Genomic DNA, 19,971 nt, shown 5'->3' with positions numbered 1-19,971 from the left:
TACCTGCCCACAAGAAGACGTGCTTATGAGATTTCCGGGGCATTAAAATCTTCGGGAAATACTCTCCTCCATTCTCTAACATTGAATGTGTGTTTGGTGAAGATGTGAGAGAGGGCTTTCACTGTGGCTGCACTCAGTTAATGGAATTCATTTCTATAGCAGGTGTAACTCACCCCCTTTCTGATTGCCTTGTACCACCATGCTAATGTTAATAATAATGGCAGACATTCAGACTTAACACTGTGCTAGGGCAGCGAACAAAGATGCACCCATGCAAGAAGGCCTTGTAGCTCAGTAGATGCTTAGGGTTACTCAGAGAGAGAGAAAAGAACTCAGGAATGACTGGGCAGAGAGATCTGAAATTTGGCCATTTCCAGGATGGCAGAACTCTGTGAGGCTGTTCTCACAACTAACAGGGGTGGGCTGGAGGGAAGGCAGGATCTTACCTGTCTGCTCCTAGATGACCAGAGCCTCCTTATGGCTTTGCAGCTTGTACACCCACAAGAATGTCGCAACGGCATTCTCTAGAGAGGCAGCCCTTAGGACAGCAACAGTTCTCATCTTGGCCCTGCTTTCGACCCAACTCTATGGTTAACATGGCTTCTGGCAGCCCAGAAACCATTTTAAAAGCACCAGCAGCACAGACAACCAGGACAAAAGGTAGGACAGGCTCGGTTTCCATGCTATCTCACTTTTAACCTGGGTAGCGGATCTGGGCTACTCAAGTTTGGAAATGCTGGGTGGGGAGGATTCCCGCTGTCTCAGATGACCACAGACTCCTACCCAGGAATCTGTGGTGGTAAGAACAGGCTCTGTGTAATTAATTTCAATTAATCCATCCACCCATTGATTTTTAATTGATTTTTAAAAGCAACTCAGAAATTGTACTCACATCTGATAACTGTGGCAAAACGTGATCTCACATTCTAGAACCACAGAAATTATGCCACAGCCAAGAATCATAAGGGAACTGATGTAACATCCAAGAATCTATCATTTGATTTTTAAAGTGGTAGTTAAATACATACATACATACATACTTAAATGTGCAGATGGGGAGGGATGCAGATAGATAGACAGATAGATGGCGGAAGATGGCATTTATTTCCAAGCCGGGATGGGATGGGGTGGGGACTCCAGTTTGTATTTCTGCCACCATTTTGTGCTCTGGTATTTCAATATTATTTCCGACGTTTGTCCCGATATCAAACCCCAAATTAGCCTTGAACCATCAGTATGTGAAATGTTTGGCCTTTCTGACTTTTTGTCCCCCTGTTGCAAATAGTCATAGCTTTACTACCCTACCCCCCTACCCCCCATGAGGGAGACTTCCATTCAAGGAGAAGAATTAAATAGCATGTCACGGCTGTGCTTGAGCTGCCCAGGTTCAAGTCTCTATTCTGAAACCTAGTGGATGATCTCAGGCTAGTAATTATCTCTCAGCCTAGTCTACTTCACAGGGTTGTTGTGAAAATAGGGTATGCTATGCTGCCCTGAGTCTCTTGGAGTTTCCAAGAAAAAATGGGGGCAAGAAAAGGAAAACCTGACATATTCTTTGTATATTCTTTGCCGCACCCCAGGGACAGGAGCTGGGAACCCTAGTTATAAGTGGGTAAAACAAGACATGTCTGGCCAAATGAATTCCTTTTAAAGGGTGATAACAGCTTATGCTTCTCTCATTAGACCTTAGATTATAAGATTTCTCAATTTCTACTCAACTTGGATAGCAATCTGCTGATGGAAGGCATTATGCTCTTTAACAATTCTGCAAACCACTCTGTCCTCCGTTTTACTGAAAGATTTTCAGTAAAACACTATTTGCCTAAATAAAATAAAAAGGAACGAGGTGGAATTACACTGTCATCTGAAGTTTCATTACAATGCTGTTTTCTTGAGCAGCATTGATTGACCCAATGACGGCTTTGTCTAATTTCTGTAGAGTTGTTATTAGAGCAATTTATTAAAATTGCATGCATTGATTGGAGCCACAAATGATTTCTTGCTAATTATGCAGATGATGTACGAAGCTCATTTCAAATTCCTTTTTCAATTTCACTTCAGTGAACAAAAAATGTCAAAACTAACATATGGTTGTACTGTCAAAGGCAGAAGTAGGCTACATACTACTGACATGTCTTTGGACAAAAGGAAATTACACCCCCCCCCCGCCCACACACACACACATATCACACGCCGCCTTCCGCTTCATGGATTCCTTGAACCATTTCTACATAATAGCTTTAATATTTTTAATACAAACTTACTGAGGGAACTTGGCTGTCCACACACATGCTATTCTGTTCAAACAGATTTCGCATAAAATAACAAAGGGTATCAGGGAGATATTTTGAAATCCTACTTTAAATCCCATTTCCCACATTATTATGAGTAATGAAACAAAGGAGCAAAAGTATGGGAGTGAAACTATGGGCTTGTAACAGGCCCTGGGTTTTTAGAAATTAAGGAGATCTAACTAGCAGGGTAAGTTTAACAGAATCTATGGGCAAAAGTAAGAAGCAGATGTAAAGTAAAGAAATAAGTGGCCACAAAAGTACAACATAAACAAACAGTTTAGGACAGTTACACAAATGGCAGTTTCCCCTACCTCTGCCCTTCCCACTGTCCCACCAAGCTCCCTCACAGCTTCAGTCAGGCTTGACACTTTAAATGCTGGTCTCTGCTACTCCAGATCCATTACAGGAACTGTACCATCAGGTAAGTCTCTCTCTTTCATGTCTTTGCGCCTTCCGCTCAGCTTCTTCTGTAGCCTTCTTCCATGCTTCTTCCTCCTAACTGCCCTCTATCACTAACAGCTCCAGCAACAGTTCAACTTCTTCTCTTGGTTACCGAGGTAATCTGACCCACCCCCTACTGCCTTCTCCTAGGAATTGGCCACGTTCACACATAATGTGAAACCGGAGGTTGCCAAACCTGCGGTTAAATTTTCTGACTGCGAATCACAGGGAAAGGGTGTTTAAACCCATTTAAATGCCATGCAAGCCCAACATCTGACAGCGATCACACCGTCACCCGAGGGGATGCTGAGGGCATTATTTTTCTGTTACTATGGGAAGGGAACATGATTAATTCCTAGGAGGGGATATGTATATGAGGGAGAGCAAAGGATCCTGGGGTCTGGCCTGCTGTGACCAAGGATGCTCTTGTGATGGTTGACCCCAACAAAACAGTCCATGGAGACCAAACCACAATTCTGCCCTCATGTCGGTTTGCTGCCTTGGGATTAGCCCTCTCATGAGAAGGTCAGTCCACTGGGAAGGACCTTAGGTTTGAAAACCTTTAGTCTTCTGTCAGACTGCATGCTCATGAGTTGAGCCATCCAAAAAACAGGGCCCCCGCTTGTGTCCCCCCCCCCGTTCTCTCTGGTTAATGACCGAACTTTTGCACAGTGATTCCCTCTTCTCCAGGGAAGCCTTTGATGCACTCAAATGAAAATTTGATGCTCCATGTGTCTGGGTGTTGCCAGATGAGCAGGCTGTGGAAACACTAGGACTGGGGACAGATCTTAACTCTCATTCAAATATCCTGGGTTCAGACCAGCATTGCAGCGTAAGCAGATTGGCTGCCATGGGGCAGAGGGCTAACTTGGACTGCTTCCTTGTGGCAGTCACCAAGACTGGGAGAGGAGTTGCCAGGGTAGCCATATCTGTGGCTTGATTTTATCATTTCATTTTCAGAGGGCAAAGCACATAGTGCCTGTCTTCCCATCCTGACCCCTTTCTCTCCTGATTGCCAGGAGAGGGGGAATCAAGGGACAGAGTGGGAAGAGGGCATGCGCCCATGTGACTTTCCTGTTTGACAGACTTTGAAGCTTGGGATGGGACATGGCCATAGCCCTGTTGTTGGGCAACTGCTTTATTAAATTGGAGGCGGGGTGTGGGGGCAAGTACTTGGAGTGGCAGCCAGCGAGAAGTGCCACAGGCATGGAGCAGCCATGATCCCAGGTGGGTCTGGGCTGCCCTCTCTATGAATAAGGTTCCAGAAACACCACAAAACCACTGTTATGGTGAGGTCTGCGTTCGGATGTAATGCTGCAGCCTTGAAACCTCAGGTTGGGATGGCAAAATGCACTACAAACCAAAGGTTCAAATTGGAGTTTTGTGAGGGAAACTGCAGATCACTTTTGCAGCAAAACCATGGTTTCACGTATTTGGAGGTTCACAAATTCCAACCTCTGCCCCATTTAACTCCAGTTTCATGTTATGTGCGAATGCAGACACTGCATGTTAGGCTACAGGCTGGTCCAGCTGTCATGTGGAATCTTGGTTAAAGCCAGGCTCTGTGAAGTGTCTCTGAGCCTCAAGAGTACAGACTCCTCCCACCATTCCCTGCACGAGTGTCCACTTCTTCTCTAGATTAAAGTAATTAATATTTGTGATGTCCAGACCCACCAATCTTGGTTTATTTGAAAGGTAAAGTGTGCCATTATGTCGATTTCGACTCCTGGTGCCCACAGAGCCCTGTGGTTTTCTTTGGTAGAATACAGGAGGGGTTTACCATTGCCTCCTCCCGCACAGTGTGAGATGATGCCTTTCAGCATCTTCCTGTATCACTGCTGCCCGATAGAGTACCAGCGGGGATTTGAACTGGCAAGCTTCTGCTTGTTAGTCAAGCATTTTCCTGCTGCACCATTTAAGGTGGTCTGGTTTATTCTAGCTTACTTCAAATAAGCCAAGGTCCATACCAAAGGTTTAACATGGTTCTTGGCTTATTTGAAGTAAGTAGGCTAGATTAAACTGATACCAGTGGGTTCAGATGTCACAACAATATAATACAACCAATCTCTCTTTACTTCAACCTAGAGCACAAATGAATTGCATGCTCACAAGGATCAGAGCCATTGCACAGAGTGCAGCTTTAACTGAGGCTGTGCAGGATGTCTGAACCAGCTCTATATGTTACCCATGACATGGAGATATAACCCCAAACCTTTGTCCATTTTAATCCCCCTTCCTCTGTAGGAATTAGTGCTGAAAACTTGTTCAACTTATCAATTAGATTAACCGATTAAAGCATCTTGAGTGACTACAAAGTTGCCTTGATTAATTAGGTAGCAGATGTCTCATTTTTTAAAAAGGTAATTTTAATATAGGTATTTAAAAAACCTGCAGGTGGCAATGCCTCTTAAAAGATGCATTCCTTCTTACTGGCAGAGAAGGGGGAATGCCTCAACAGACAACACCTTCCACAATACATATCTGCCTAAGCTAAAAATAAAGTATGCATTTAGTTAGTTTGACTTCTATGCAAACATATGCAGATCTAATCAATTATTAAGCAACTAAAATACAAGTACATACAATTAATTGTCAAATATTTCTTCAATCAGATGTTGGTCCTAGGAGGAATAGTTTTCCATGTTGCGGCATCATCATGCAATCATCATTCCACTTCATTGGATTCTAATGGTCGGTGAGAAAATGCATGTCCTGATGATGTCACTCACAAGACAGGTAAGTAGTTCTATACATTATGGTTGGGGAGAGGAGAAAAACTCAACACAGGGATGCCATTTTTGGTGGAATCCCCTTGTCATGGAAAACATGCAGTTTCACCATAAGTTTGTTTTTCAAGATCTCTTTTTCATTTGCAGCCAAGAAAATGCTTTCCCCTCTTCTAATGGTGAAAACAAAAGTCACTGGAGGTTAATATTTGCTGATAATCCTAAGGAAACAGAAGGCCAATTCATACATTATGTTCAACACTCATACAATGAGTGTATGGTGTACACGAGTACAGATCTGTACAGAGGTACAGTCAATTCACAAGTTGAATGCAGGTACAGAAGTATACTTCCTATCTGTACCATGCATTTGAAGGGCCTGCACCCAAGTTCACTTTTAAATTGAACACTGGTACAGTCATTCACACAAACATATGTACTAATATACAGACATCTGTATACGCGTACAGTATAATGTCTGAATTGGGCTAGAGATGTGCCCCTATCCAAAGCTTTCTGTGTACTTCAGTGTGCACAGAGCTCTTGGATGTGTGATTTTAAAATTATTATTAATTAATTTCATTGGGGGAAGATGCTCTATGAATATCTCTTTTTCATATGTTGGCTAGCTCCCCAGATTGAAAGGAATGGCATGTGGATTTGTGCAGATGATTTATAGAATGTGAAGATTCATGTGCACATCATTAGCAATAGCAATAGCAATAGCACTTACATTTATATACCGCTTTATAGCCAGAGCTGTCTAAGCAGTTTACAATGATTTAGCATATTGCCCCCAACATTCTGGGTACTCATTTTACCGACCTCGGAAGGATGGAAGGCTGAGTCAACCTTGAGCCCCTGGTCAGGATCGAACTTGTAACCTTCTGGTTACAGGGCGGCAGTTTTACCACTGCGCCACCAGGGGCTCTTACTTATGTGTGTGCAACATTTAGTGAGATCGAAACAATGTGGTAAAAAGTAAACATATCTTTCTTCCTGTATCCCATCATTATTTCTCAGAATGATGGAGGAGTGCCCTCTTAACCATACCATCTGCATTTAAGTTTAGAGTACCAGAAGGGCCTAGACAGGAGTGAAATCTCTTTTCTTAAAGAATTATCCCAAATCTGCACATCTTGAGACAATTTGTAAGACCCCTTCATTTAAGCAGGGTTATGGAAACTGGGGTAAACTGGTTTGGATTAAACTGAAGTTTGAGTTGCTAGACAGCTGTTTTCAGCTGATATGACACTTAGTGATGAGAATTGGAATTATGTAAATAGGTATGAGATGAGGGATGCATCTGGTATATTGCCTAATGATGTCAAAAGGCACCAAAGCCAATCTCTTTATGGTTTCCTTCTCAGTAGTTCTGAGAAGGCAACATTAATTTGCAGGGCTGTGCAATTGTATGAATTCAATAGGAATATCAGAGTGATATGCCCACAATTGGGCATTAGTGGAAGGATTTCTGATACAACCGCAGAGATCCCCAATTGTCCCAATTTCAGGGTTGCAGTGCTTAAAACCCAGCTCAGGAGCCAGCTTGGAGACACTTTCTTTCCAAGCCAGCTTCCGATAAAGATTATTGGTAAAATAGTGGATCAATGCAGACCTGATACTGATAGTGTTGAGGAGGTCCTATCAGTCTCCCTGATACCTTTTTATGCATATCCTTATTGAATCAGCATTGATCTGATATTTCTGGTGGTGCACAAGCCTAGTTATTTGCACAGGCAGGGCAGAGGATAGGAGGACACCAACAGATCAAACCTAGCCTACCACTTTCTCTCTCCCGGAGCTGTCCATACAATCTCCCTCCAACCCTGCAGAATGGTTTATGAATAGTTGGCAGACAATTGTGCATGCTGAATTGCTCAACTACAGAGATGGGTTATATGGGCAGATTCTGATTGCTTTTGATGAATAGCATTCAGAGTTAATGTAGGCCAGTGGCAAGTATTCATCATTGGCTTGGGACATGTGAGAACTAACATTCCACCCATACTGACAAGGTAGCTTTGGACCAGCTACTTTCTAAATCTGCTAAGGATCCTACATTTCTTGAAATGAGAGTGACAACAGGGATTTAAATAAACATTCACATCGTCTCAACTGGAGGTCAGATGTGTGGAGAATGGTTTTGGGGCCTAGAATCTTTCCTACTGCCTGCTATAGCTCAGCTCTGAAGATATACTAAAATCAGGACATGCCCTGGAGTACAGCGAGAGCTCGTTTTCCTCACCATCAAATAAAATGGTTACATGTTCCAGAGCAGGAATCCTGGCATTTTTACATAAAGCCGATTCTGGGGCTAATCCTGGATAAATCCTTACTCAAATTAATCCCTGGTGACTATCGCTTAACCCCAGTTCCTCAATCTGTGAGGAAAATAGGAATAATAACCCACCTCAGGGGATTGTTATCGGATGGATGGTGGAAGGGCGGCAAAGGACGTCGTCCACTAAAACACGTTATATAAATTATCGGTGATTATAAAATCAAAGACGGTGCTCCCAAAGTGGCGTGCTCTTCAGTGACCAAGATACCAGAGTGAGGTTCTAAATTACCAAGTCAAATCAGTCTCTAAAAGAGAATGAAATTCAAGAAGAAAAGGCAAGGAGACCACATAGCTAAAATGGCAGTCCCTCTTGCTCAGTCACACAATCATGCTTCTCATTAAGTTTCCTGTGTCCTTTGTAAGCTGGCAGAGCTACAGAAAGGTGCGAAGGGGTTAATCACTTGGGTTTGCTTAAAAATTCCAAACCACGATGAAAACATTTTAGCACCTAAGAGCAAAGATTGTGGGTGGGAAAACCCCCCCGAAGATACATGATTTATCACTCCCCTCACAAATAAAATTTATTCATTGCATCCACCAGCCATCACACAGATGGTCAGAAAATTGGCTTTGTGTAGAGATGTGGATTCAGGCATGAATATTAATATGAGACAGATGTAAACGCATATTAATATGCACTTGCTTTGCATGGACAGACATTACAATATTTTCATTAAAGAAACCACATTTGAAATGGAAAGTGTAGGTCACCTTTTTATAAAACATAAAATGGTACGGTACAATGTATTTACCATTTCCTGGAACGGCAACAGAAAAACAAACAAAAGAAAAGTAGCTGCCATAATTTAGTGAATGCGATGCAAAAATGGATGGAATTGAAAGCCTTGATTTGTACTTAAATTATATTTCATGGTCTTTTTCCCCCTAGAAGGAGCACATTTCTTTAGCAGTAATAAACAGAATAGTGTTCAAGTGATAGCTGATCCCACACAGGGTACATAAGTTGAACGTTTATGAATGTGTGTACAAAAACATAATTAAAATGGTACAGAGTTACCTAGGCCTATTACAATTGATTTCATTGCATATGTGTGTATGTGCACACAAGAATTAGACAACTGAGAGGGCAAAATTCAGAAATATCCAATGGCCCACTTTTAAATACCACTCTTAAATACACCAGCCAGCGTGGTGTAGTGATTAGAGTGCTGGACTAGGACCGGGGAGACCCGAGTTCAAATCTCCATTCAGCCATGATACTTGCTGGGTGACTCTGGGCCAGTCACTTCTCTCTCAGCCTAACCTACTTCACAGGGTTGTTGTTGTGAGGAGAAACTTAAGTATGTAGTACACCGCTCTGGGCTCCTTGGAGGAAGAGCGGGATATAAAAGGTAATAAATAAACATAAAATAAAATAATTAATTCATGACCAAATTGTAAATAAAATAAAATAAAAGCAGGATATTTGAAGAGCAATTCTTATGAATAATACAAGTGAATTTTGGCCCGTTGAATAACGGGCACTAGTAACGGCGCTCCTGGCCCCCCGCCGCCATTCCCCCTCCCTCCGCCATCTGGCCACCCTCCCAGCTCCTTTGTGTCCCCCCCCCACCTTTAAGGGCCAAATCGGCCCAGGGACTTGTCCCCGCCAGGCCGGGGAGACGGAGGCCGGGACCGGGGGCGGAGCGGAGGCCATGTAACTTTTTAAAAAATTGCTTCCGCGGCCGACGCCACCGACCCTCCCTCCCAGCTGCTGAGTCCCCCTTACCCTGGCCGACTGCTGACAGCCGAAGGAAGTCCTTAATTTAAGAGGCAGAGAGGAGCTCGCAAGCAGAGCTCCTCTCTGTGCAAAGCCTCTTGCCGAACTGCCGCTTTGGGCGCAAGGGATGCAAGTGCCCAAAGCAGCAGTTCGGCAAGAGGCTTTGCACAGAGAGGAGCTCTGCTTGCGAGCTCCTCTCTGCCTCTTAAATTAAGGGCTGTCTATGGCCGACAGCAGTCGGCCAGGGTAAGGGGGACTCAGCAGCTGGGAGGGAGGGTGGGCGGTCGGCGGCGTCGGCCGCGGGAGCATTTTTTAAAAAAAGTTACATGGCCTCCGCTCTGCCCCCGGCCTCCGTCTCTTTCGGCTGAGGCGGCGGCTCTGCCGCCGCCTCAGTCAGTTTCCCCTTCCTCCGCAGTCCCAGCTTCTTTGGGGCGGCCGTTTCTGGCCGCCCAAGATGGTCGCCGTGTCCTGGTGTTTTTGCCTCCCTGGCTCTGTTCTGGGCATGCGCTCTGCGCATGCCCAGAACAGCCGAGGCACGAACGCACGCTTGGTGTCCGTCCACGGACGGACACCAAGCGTTTTATTAGAGAGGATACCTCATAAATAACTACAGCAATCAGAACACTGCTATCCTCTTTAAAAGGAAGATTTGTGCCTTTGACATGCTTACCTAGTTGTATACCATAGCCCCTTGAAAATTATACAACAACCATTCAGTGTTGTATGACATGTTGAGTGGGCCAGAGAGATACGTGTCACTGGCAATTCGAATGATACAGTCCCTGGCACATACAATTAGGAAGATGATGCACTGAGAGCATGCTCATCAGGACGTTCTCCACGGATATTCCAATGCCTTCTTGGTGTGTCTCTTTATTGTGTGTGTGTGATTTTCATTCAAACGGCACCTATTTATATAAACAAGTATTTGGAGCGTGTATGCAGGGGCCATTCAAATGAACAGGTCCCCGCCACCAGTGTGATAAAGGAACATCCTGGGAGGGCATTACAACATCCATCCTCTTGGCACATCACCTTCCTAATAGTGTGTGCCAGGGGCTGTATTGTTCAATCTGGCCTAGTGAAATTATACTGGCACAGTCATGCCAGTATAATGAAGATAGAGAGTAGTTTTAACATTCCACCATTATAAGCCCTGAACATTCTATTACTTATAAAATCAAAACTATTTGTCTGATCTGCCTGGCCATCAGCACTCGTTCACTAGGTGACAAGAGACACTCCTTCTGCAAAGCTGGTGAAGATCCATTGAGAAATGGCTTAGAGAGAGCAGTTTAAATCTTTTGAATAGGGGTTTAAAGGGTTGGTGATGTTTTTTCAGACTGAGGAAGTGGTATTTAAATGATTTTGTAGTCCATTTGCATAGTTTCAGCCTTTAGAGTGCATGCAAGAAAAATGCCTTTTGTATATCCCTCTGGGACCCAATAGATGGTTATTTCACAATTGATCCTCAAAGTTGTGTTTCAAGAGGCTGAAAAAGGCATCTTTACTGCTAAAAGAGTCTGTGCAATAGGACTTTTGAAGCTACGATGCCTACATCATTACTCACAACCAGTATGATAGTCAGCTCTTTCCCTGTCTGAGCCCTGAGAGCACAGCCCTTCAGTTTCCTTCCCTGCCCTGTTTGTGCCTCCCCCCACTGCAGCTATATGCAGGGGCGTATCTAGGGTGGGGCAGGCAGGGCACGTGCTCTGGGTGCCACTTGAAGGGGGTGCCATTTAAAATTTTTTTTTTAAAAAATGGCTGCCAAAAACAAAATGCCCATCGCACATGCTTAAATGGCCTTTGTGAGGCCCTAGGCCATGTCAGGCTTCACAGAGGCCATTTGAGCATGCACACTGGCCATTTTGTTTTCAGTGGCCATTAAAATTTTTTTTTAAAAAATGGCCACAGCACATGCTCAAATGGTCCCTGCGAGGCCCTAGAGGCCAGTGGGGGGGGGAGGGAAAACCTTTGCAGACCCCCTCATGGCCTTTAGGAAGCCCCCCAAAGGGGCTACAGGTAAAAAAATAATAATTTAAGTCACTGTACACACATTCACATTGGCACTATGTACAGATAATCAGGGCTTGTGAATACTGAGCTGAAGTTTATAAGCTAGGATTATATTCATTTGCTCTTATTTTGCTTCTTGTGATAAGTGAGTTAATGTGATGTCTTAATAATATGGCTATTAATGGTGAGTTTGTCTTTGAATCAGTGTGAAATCCTTAGTATTAAGGCCCACTTGAGGTTTCTAGCTCTCTTTCTCTCATTTTAACTGTCTTTCTGAAAGACTAGAATATATTCCAAGCAGTGACACAGTTTATTCTGCATATCCTTTAATTATTTTCAGAGTATCTTGGAAAAGTCAAATTCTCCATTTATTTTTAAAACTTATGTAATAGTGATGCTACAATGCATAGTAGAGAATTAGACAGGCACTTCTGTTTAGTTTCCCAAGTACACCTCCACATAGTATTTGGGTATTTCATGAGCCCCAGCATACTGAAATTTGTAGTTTTCCAGCATTTTTTGGTCTAGCTAAGTCCACTGCCAAATAGTTTTTGAAAGATTAAAAGATTAACGAACTTGATTTGTATTTTTGAGCTGATATTATGGTAAAGTTATCTGAAAGATGGGTGTCAGATGTTTGGACAGGGGGCGCAATTTCAGTGCTTGCCCTAGGCGCTATTTTCCCTAGATGTGCCTCTGGCTATACCTTTTAATACTGCTCCTTGCCTTAGAAAAAGAGCTGTTTAACTCTGGTCATTGGTTACCCTACAGTCATTGGTTTTTCAAAACCATGTGCATTTTGTCCTGATCTCCCGCCAAAACTAGCACACTGCTTTGTGCAGCCAGGTGTAAGCAGGAGGCGGGGGGAAGGAGATGTGCTCCATTTAGCTAGGCTGCGAACGGCTCCTCTGGGCAACTCTAGGCTGCAGTGTGTATGTGTTTGTGTGTCGGGCGGGGGGGGGGGTAGCTGGAGCATGTGTGTGTGTGATGGTCATTGGTTCTCCACAAACATGTGCATGTCATCCTGACCTCCAGCCCAAACTGGCACACTGTTCTTTGCAGCCAGGTGTAAGCTGGTGGTAGGGTGAAGGAGATGTGCTCCATCTACCTAGGCTGCGTAGGGCTCCTCTGAGCTCCTCTAGGCTGCAGTGTGTGTGTGTGTGTGTATTGGGCTTGGCTGCCCGTGGGAACCGCTGATTGCTGCTTGGCTCCTGGCAGTGCCTCGACAGCAAACCTGGCTAAGAAGCTGGGCTCTTAGAGGACAAGGGAGGTTAAGGGAGCAAGCGCCTGAGTCCCTTAACCCTGTTCAATTGACCGTGTGTCAGCGCTGGCTGCTTTCAGCCTGTGCTGAAACCCTGATGGGCACCTGCTCGTTGCTGGGGGGATTCCCACAATGCACTGTGCACTTGTGTGGTGCACTGTGGGATTTCTGGGGGCCAGGACAACGCATCCTGACCCCTACACCTCTGCACTGCCCGTGGCAGCTGTGGACTGCTCAATTCACATGCACGCAATTCACATGCCCAACAAGTCCACGTTGCTCGTCTGCAGAGGAGGCGAGCTTCTGCTGCTTCCCATCCACCCTCAAGCCGTGTGTGTGTGAGAACGGCTGGTGTGTGTATGTGTGAATGGCTGGGGTGTGTGAATGGCTACATCATTTGTGTATCACTTTTATACTATTTTGCTGATAACACCATCCTGAAGGAAATTAAATCAAGCAGGAGAACTGTGAGATTTATGGAAATTCCTGGGAAGATAATCTGTAGTTTTGGACATGGTTGTTAAAGCACTTGTTATTTTTAATTATCATTGGGTGTGTGTTTTAAGAAAAAGGAAAAAAATGAAGTACAGATCTAAAGTGAACACAAATTACCTGCTTCTTGTTGTGTCCTTATTCACTGCTGAATAATCATGAGCTGGGGTGTGTGGCACTTCCGGTCACTTCTGGTTAGTGAGGGAGAGAAAGGGAAACAGAAGCTTTCAGGCAGCAAATGTTGCCTGAAATGACAGGGCAGAACTGGCTTGGGGTTCACCGGAGCCCGGGTGGGTGGGTGGGTGGAGTTTACTCGGGGCTCTTATGGAGCCCAAGCCACACACCCCTGTGGGCTTCAGCAGCCCTTCCCATTGGTGGCCCAGGTTCTTTGAACCTGTTCGCACAATGGTAGCTCTGCCCCTGCTGGCTACTAAGAATTTCCTTGGAGGCCTGCCTTAGGGTCCTTCTGCCTTCAGAGGTGAGGTGAGGCAGTGATGCCCCATGATAGGGCCTCTTCAGCTATAGATGGTGCCCTGATTCTGGGAATGCTCTCTCCAAGGAAGCACTGGTGCCAGCTTCAGGTCTCATATCTTTTTGGCACCAGTTGAAGACCTCTTCATTGCCCAGGCCTTTTTTAGACTTTGAGATCTTTTATACTTTTAAAATCTGGTTCACTTTGTTTTTCTGCTTGTTTTATGCTATATGGTATTTGCCTGATGATTGTACTATTGCGGGTTTTTCTTCTTCTTGTATTTTAAATTTATGTTTGTTGTTCACTGAAACGAAAAACAAAATCTACGTGTTCTAAAGACACCATACTGAATGTTGTACCGTCTCATACAGGTACATCCATACTGTCGGTTCTCTGACAACCAAACATAACTCTCTACAGTTGAGAAACTACTGAGGATTGGAACATGACATTTTATCTGTGAACCTGCTCCCTTCTCTCTCTCAAAAACAATTTCATCACAATTTATATTTACTTTTATATTTAATGCTTCACGGTTTATATTTATTTTTAACCTTTTATGTTGTTTCTTTGGCCAATAACTTTTTCTGTTTTTGCTCTTTATATCTTGTTGGCAAAAAGTGCACAAAGAGCCTATGTTTTTCAAGTATATGTGGTTGCATTTGAATGAGTATTTAAATATATTGTTGTTGTTTTTTTCTTAAGTTAGAGAAAATCAGTAGCGTTCTAGAATGTTGAAACATTAAAAGGGAAATTGTTTCTTTCTAACATGGGATTTTTAAAAAAAGAAAATCTAGAAAATTGTTTCATACTTCATTATTGGTTCTTTTAAAAAAGAGAAATATTTCTATTCACCAGCATAGAATTGTTTGTTACTACTTGCGTTAATGTTAGATGTCATTCACTTCATTTTCCTTCATAAAAACATGGCAGAGTTGCATTGTCTTTTGTGTGCAAAGCTGTCTATCTGATCTAATCTATCAATCAACCGATCTATCTATCTATCAGTCTATCATTGGTGTTTCCTTATTTTCCCACTCTCTCCTTTAATTTTATTTATTTATTTATTTCAAAAAATTTCTTCCACTTTCCCCACAAAGAAATTAACATAACATAAGAACATAAGAACAACCCTGCTGGATCAGGCCCAAGGCCCATCTAGTCCAGCACCCTGTTTCACACAGTGGCCCACCAGATGCCACTGGGAGCCTACAGGCAGGAGTTGAGGGCAAGCCCTCTCTTCTGCTGTTACTCCCCTGCAACTAGTATTCCGAGGCATCCTGCCTCTGAGGCTGGAGGCGGCCTATAGCCCTCCAACTAGTAGCTGTTGAGAGACCTCTCCTCCATGAAGTTATTCAAACCCCTCTTAAAGCCATCCAAATTAGTAGCCAACACCACATCTTGTGGCAGAGAATTCCACAAGTTGATTATGCGTTGTGTTATTCTTTAGCCAGTAGTGGCATGCACACACACACACACACACACACACACACACACACACACACAACATAGGAAGCTGCCATATACATTGCTGTAGTAGACATTGGTCCATCTAGCTCAGTACTATGTATACCAGCGGTGGGCAAACTTGTCCCTCCAGCTGTTTTTGGATGACAACTCCCAGCATCCACAGCCACAGTTTTTTGGCAGTGGCTCTCCAAGGTTTCAGGCAGGAGTCTCTCCCAGCCCTTCCTGAAGATGCCAGTGACTGAACCTGGGAGCTTCTTCATGCAACCATGCATGCTGGTTGGGTGGGGCTATAGCTCTACCACTGAGCTACAGCCCCATCCCCATCCCCTGAAGGGTGCAATCTTAGAGCAGAGAGTGTTCACATGTAGTTATCCATCCAAATGCAAACTAGGGTGAACCCTGCTTAACAAAGGGGACAAATCGTGCTCAGTATCACAAAACCAGTTGTCCTCAGAGAGGAGGTACAGGAAAGACAAAGTGCATTTGAGTGAGAGGCTGAGCTTTATCTTATAAATTAAAATTTTCAAGGAGAAAAAATGTATATTTCACATTAAGGCTTTCATCCTACACAAATCGGCCAACATCCAGAGCAACTGAGCACTGGTGGAGCAAGCAAAATTGCACCAATGTAAGACTTTAACTTAGTTGCTCTAAAAAGCAGAGATTTATAGAATTGCACTCTTGTGCAAATCCTATTGATTATGATAGAGTTCTTTCAAGTTATCCCCACCCTGTTTTCCTGAATTCTTGCATCTCCTGTAGACAAATTATTCACAAACTGGTGAATTAGTTGCTTCAGTAGTGTAGGCTCCCAACCTTAGGTCCCCAAATGCTGTTGGATTACAACTCCCATCATCCCCATCCACAATGGTTGGGAATCCCTGTTGTAGGCCATGGTGGAAACCTCCTATTTGCCTAGAAAGGTTCCTTCCCCAAAAGGAAGGGGGAGAAGATGCCACCCAAAAACAAGTAGTGGGGAGGAAATACTACAGATCTGACCCCACAAAAGGAGTAGAACAGATTATATGGGAGAGATGTTCACCTACTACTTCACAACTTTAAAGGTCTTTCTCCCACCCCAATTCTTGTCACGAACAGATGGAAGTGAACTCTGTGGTGTTTTTGGTTAATCCATTCCTTGATCCAGGCCAGCTTTTGAATGGGACTTTAGTTACTTGTATTCCTGTCCTGGAGTAGAGGCGGGGCTAACAAACAGCCAGCAGCAAGAGCACTGAAAAGCTGTCTGTAGTTGCCTCTCCATACATAATATCTATTTATTTCATTAAACTATTAATATTCCTGATTCCATTCCACTGCTTTGTCCTTGCGTACCACAACTCTTTCCCTTGGATTCTAAAAACTGCTCTTTACATATAGTGGGCAGCATCCAGACTAATACTGTCCCCATGTTGGGACAGTGTTAGAGTCTGGGTAGGGACCCAGGGTCCTTGGAGGCCTCTGAGTGTCCCGAGTCTTCTAGGGACTCAATGTTTTTGCACACAATGATTTTTGCTGCTCCCCTTTTTCCTTTGCGGCCCAGATATACGGCCCTCAGGGTCTTCCAGCCTTCAGGGACATGTGTTCATAGGGCACTAAGGCAGCAAGGGGGAAATCAATGAAAATAATGTTATGCACAAAATGTTCTAATGCAAGGGCAGCATTAGTCTGGATTCCCATTGATTTTATAAATTTTAATTCATCATACAGAAAATGCAATTTGAATATGTAAAAAGTGATTTTTCAGGGCCCACCATTGGGTGGGTGGGGTGGGGGCAACATATTTGAGTGGGGCATTTTTTCTCTTGCAAGATTCCTCATTTGAGTAACCCCAACAATGTTACATTTAAGACTGGTCCTCTCAGATGCATCAGATGTTTAGAAAAGGGTGAATAATATTACAATTAAGTAATGGAGGACAAATTTAAACTGCTTTGTAGTTGGGCATGCTTATACAGCCTAAAAGAAAAAAAGAACAAATAATGAAAACAAGATAGTTTCTATATTTAGGCAATCCAAGCTCTGTACCAAGACAAACTATTCTGTAGTCTGTAAAAATGATGCAAACTGAGCACATTTCTATAATTTGTTGTATTTTGCACCATTTATTTTCATAATCTGTTCTAGTTTTGCTAATAGGAAAAGACAATGAGCTATGCAGGCCTCTTCAACCCTGACCTCGGCTATTGGAAATCTTCATTCTTCTGTCTGGCTTCTGAGATTCCGTTAGGTATTGCCCACACTTTTGAGCATATCTAAAGCCCTATTCAGATGTTACGCTGTACATGCATACAGTTACATGCATACAGGTCTCTACACATGTACATGTTTCTGTGTGAATAACTGCACATGCATTCATTTTAAAAGTGAACCTTGTTACAAGCTCCCTCAAACACAGGTACAGATAGGAAATGGCTTTCTCTCTCTCTTGCTCTTAAATGTTGAGATTCTTAGGAAGCTAAATTCTGGACCAAATGCCACATTGTACGTTTTTCAGTGCTCCAGAGGAATGGCAGAAAGCACCGAGCTCTAGATATGATATGCCTTAATGAGTTCACCTATGGCTATCAGAAACAATCCATGGCTGACATGATGCAAGCCTATCTCTGTCGTAATGGTCCCTTCCCAGGACTGCTGAAGACTTCAAAGGCAGCCCTGACATTGTTTTGAAGCAACGATTTTGGAAGCTGCATTTCTGGAGGTTTCCCATTCACAATGGGGAAATTTACAGAAACACTGCTTCCACTGTCACTGCTTCAAAACAGCATCCGGGCTGCCTTTATTTTTCCACCTTTGTACTCTTCCCACCCCCTCTACACCTGTCTCTTCTGTTCTTTCACTTAAAACTGATGCTCTAACTCTTCCTAAACTCCTTAAACTCCTTCCCTAATCTCCTATTTCTTCCCACCCAGTCTACACCTGTCTCTCCTGTCCTTCCACAAAACTGATGCCATAGTACCTCCTAAATTTTACTCTCTGAAATAATCTCACCATCTCCATTTTACGACATCACTTGTCAGGAATTCATCCGAAAATGTCTTCCACCCAGCATTTAAAGCCTGTGATTAGTAACTTCCTTAATACTGATCTATCCTCTCTTGTTTTGTTGCTATCATTCTATTTTTTAACCCACATTCCGATGGTGCTTTGGGTGCCTTGAGGGCACACTGAATGCCTAACCAAAATGGTAGTAATAATCATCAACATTTCGATGCAAGATTAAATTCAATGCTCTGACTCTAATTCAGATACAATTTCAAGCAGATATTCCCCAGGGGTTCTGAAAACTGTGTTGTGTTAGTGCAAATATCTTTCCGGACAGTGTTTGTAAATTCCTGCGATTCCTAGATTTATTATTTGTGTGCAGTCTTTTTGCATCCAGTCATTCATGGAGAGACCAGAAGGGTGTGAACACTGCCTGAATGATGAACATCAAACATAAAGCATAATTAAGACAGACAGACAGACGCTTACTGCCTGTGACTATTTGGAGCAGTTCCTTTCTTCACTCTTCCCCCTGACAAGCAATGATTTGTAAAAGAGCCCCGCTCCATATTCAAACATTGTTAGTGCATAGGGAGTTCTCTGGGTAACCCTGGAGTTATTCAGGAAGCAATTTTAGAACAGTTGTGTTTTTTTATTAGCTGGTAGGCACTGGAATTTGTGTCAACATCCTATTCCCCTGAATTCTTACATGACTGGAACTGACATAGTTTCTATACCCATAAATATTGCAGAAGCTACTCTTGTGTGTAGATGAGCATTCTACTGTGAGAAATTAATGGCAAATACCATTTTTAAAATTTGATCAAAGGAGAAGTTATACAAAACAGATTGCCCAGATCATAAATTTTGCACTGATGTGTGTGTAAGAGTGAATATATTTCTAAATCAAAGACAAAGAAGTCAGAAATAAATGTAATATAAACATCTTCTGGTTACTGAAAGTGTATGCTTGTACAGTATACACCCACACATAGTATATACATATAGCAAGTAAGATAGAAAACATTATGAATTAGTGTTAACAATCATCCCTGTCAGATATTTAAAATATGGATTTTTTAAAAAAGAACTGATTGATACAATGAGGACAATTACTCAAAGTAGATCCATTGACATTAAAAGGACATGTTAGGCATTGCCTAACTTGTCCTTGTAATTTCAATGGGACTACTTTAAGTAATTTTCCTCACCTTGTCAGCCACTAGATCTTTTAGTCATGTTCTCATATTATGTTGTTTCTGTGATCTGGGGACTGAGACCAGATATTCTAAAGGGCAGATAGCTGTTCCGTGTGGGGAGTTCAATCTCCACCTTGGCAAATTACCAACCCATTTCCCAGCTGGGCCCTCTCCTAGCTTGTTATCAATAGCTGCCACTGAAATACAAGTCTACACCTACCTATGAGAGCCAGGGCTAAAACCAAACGTGTAATACTCCTGTATGCATATGATCCCTTTGGATTAGACTCAGTTCCCCCACAGTAGACGAATGGACTGCAGGCACAGTCCAATATGTGACTGTATTGCCCATGGTTTTCTATGAGAATGGAATTCTGTGCCTACGCATGGACATTTTCTGTTGCAAACACTGAGAGCTTCCCTCTCAACGGGTAGTCTGTGCACATGGGAACTGGAGTGTTCATAGGAGCTGGAGGGCTGTGGTCCTTGTCTCCATGACTGAGTCAAATAAATAGTTAAGCAATGTATTTTAAATTCAGGAAGTATCATAACCA

At 43.2% G+C, this 19,971-nt stretch overlaps 1 long non-coding RNA gene across 1 annotated transcript in view; it reads left to right on the top strand.

The window, feature by feature from the left end:
* The first annotated feature begins 9 nt into the window (after positions 1–9).
* LOC128325250 (uncharacterized) overlaps positions 10–19,971 on the top strand; it is an 83,525-nt gene continuing 63,563 nt past the window's right edge. Inside the window, exons 1-2 of the long non-coding RNA XR_008307329.1 lie at positions 10–660; positions 5,348–5,471. This is a non-coding gene — a long non-coding RNA (uncharacterized LOC128325250). The remainder of the gene's footprint in view (positions 661–5,347; positions 5,472–19,971) is intronic.

The sequence above is a fragment of the Hemicordylus capensis genome, chromosome 4 (assembly GCF_027244095.1).
Source record: "Hemicordylus capensis ecotype Gifberg chromosome 4, rHemCap1.1.pri, whole genome shotgun sequence".
NCBI classification, from domain to species: domain Eukaryota; kingdom Metazoa; phylum Chordata; class Lepidosauria; order Squamata; family Cordylidae; genus Hemicordylus; species Hemicordylus capensis.
The sequence above is the reverse complement of the archived record's forward strand: the minus strand, read 5'-3'. Positions and strand labels throughout refer to the sequence as shown.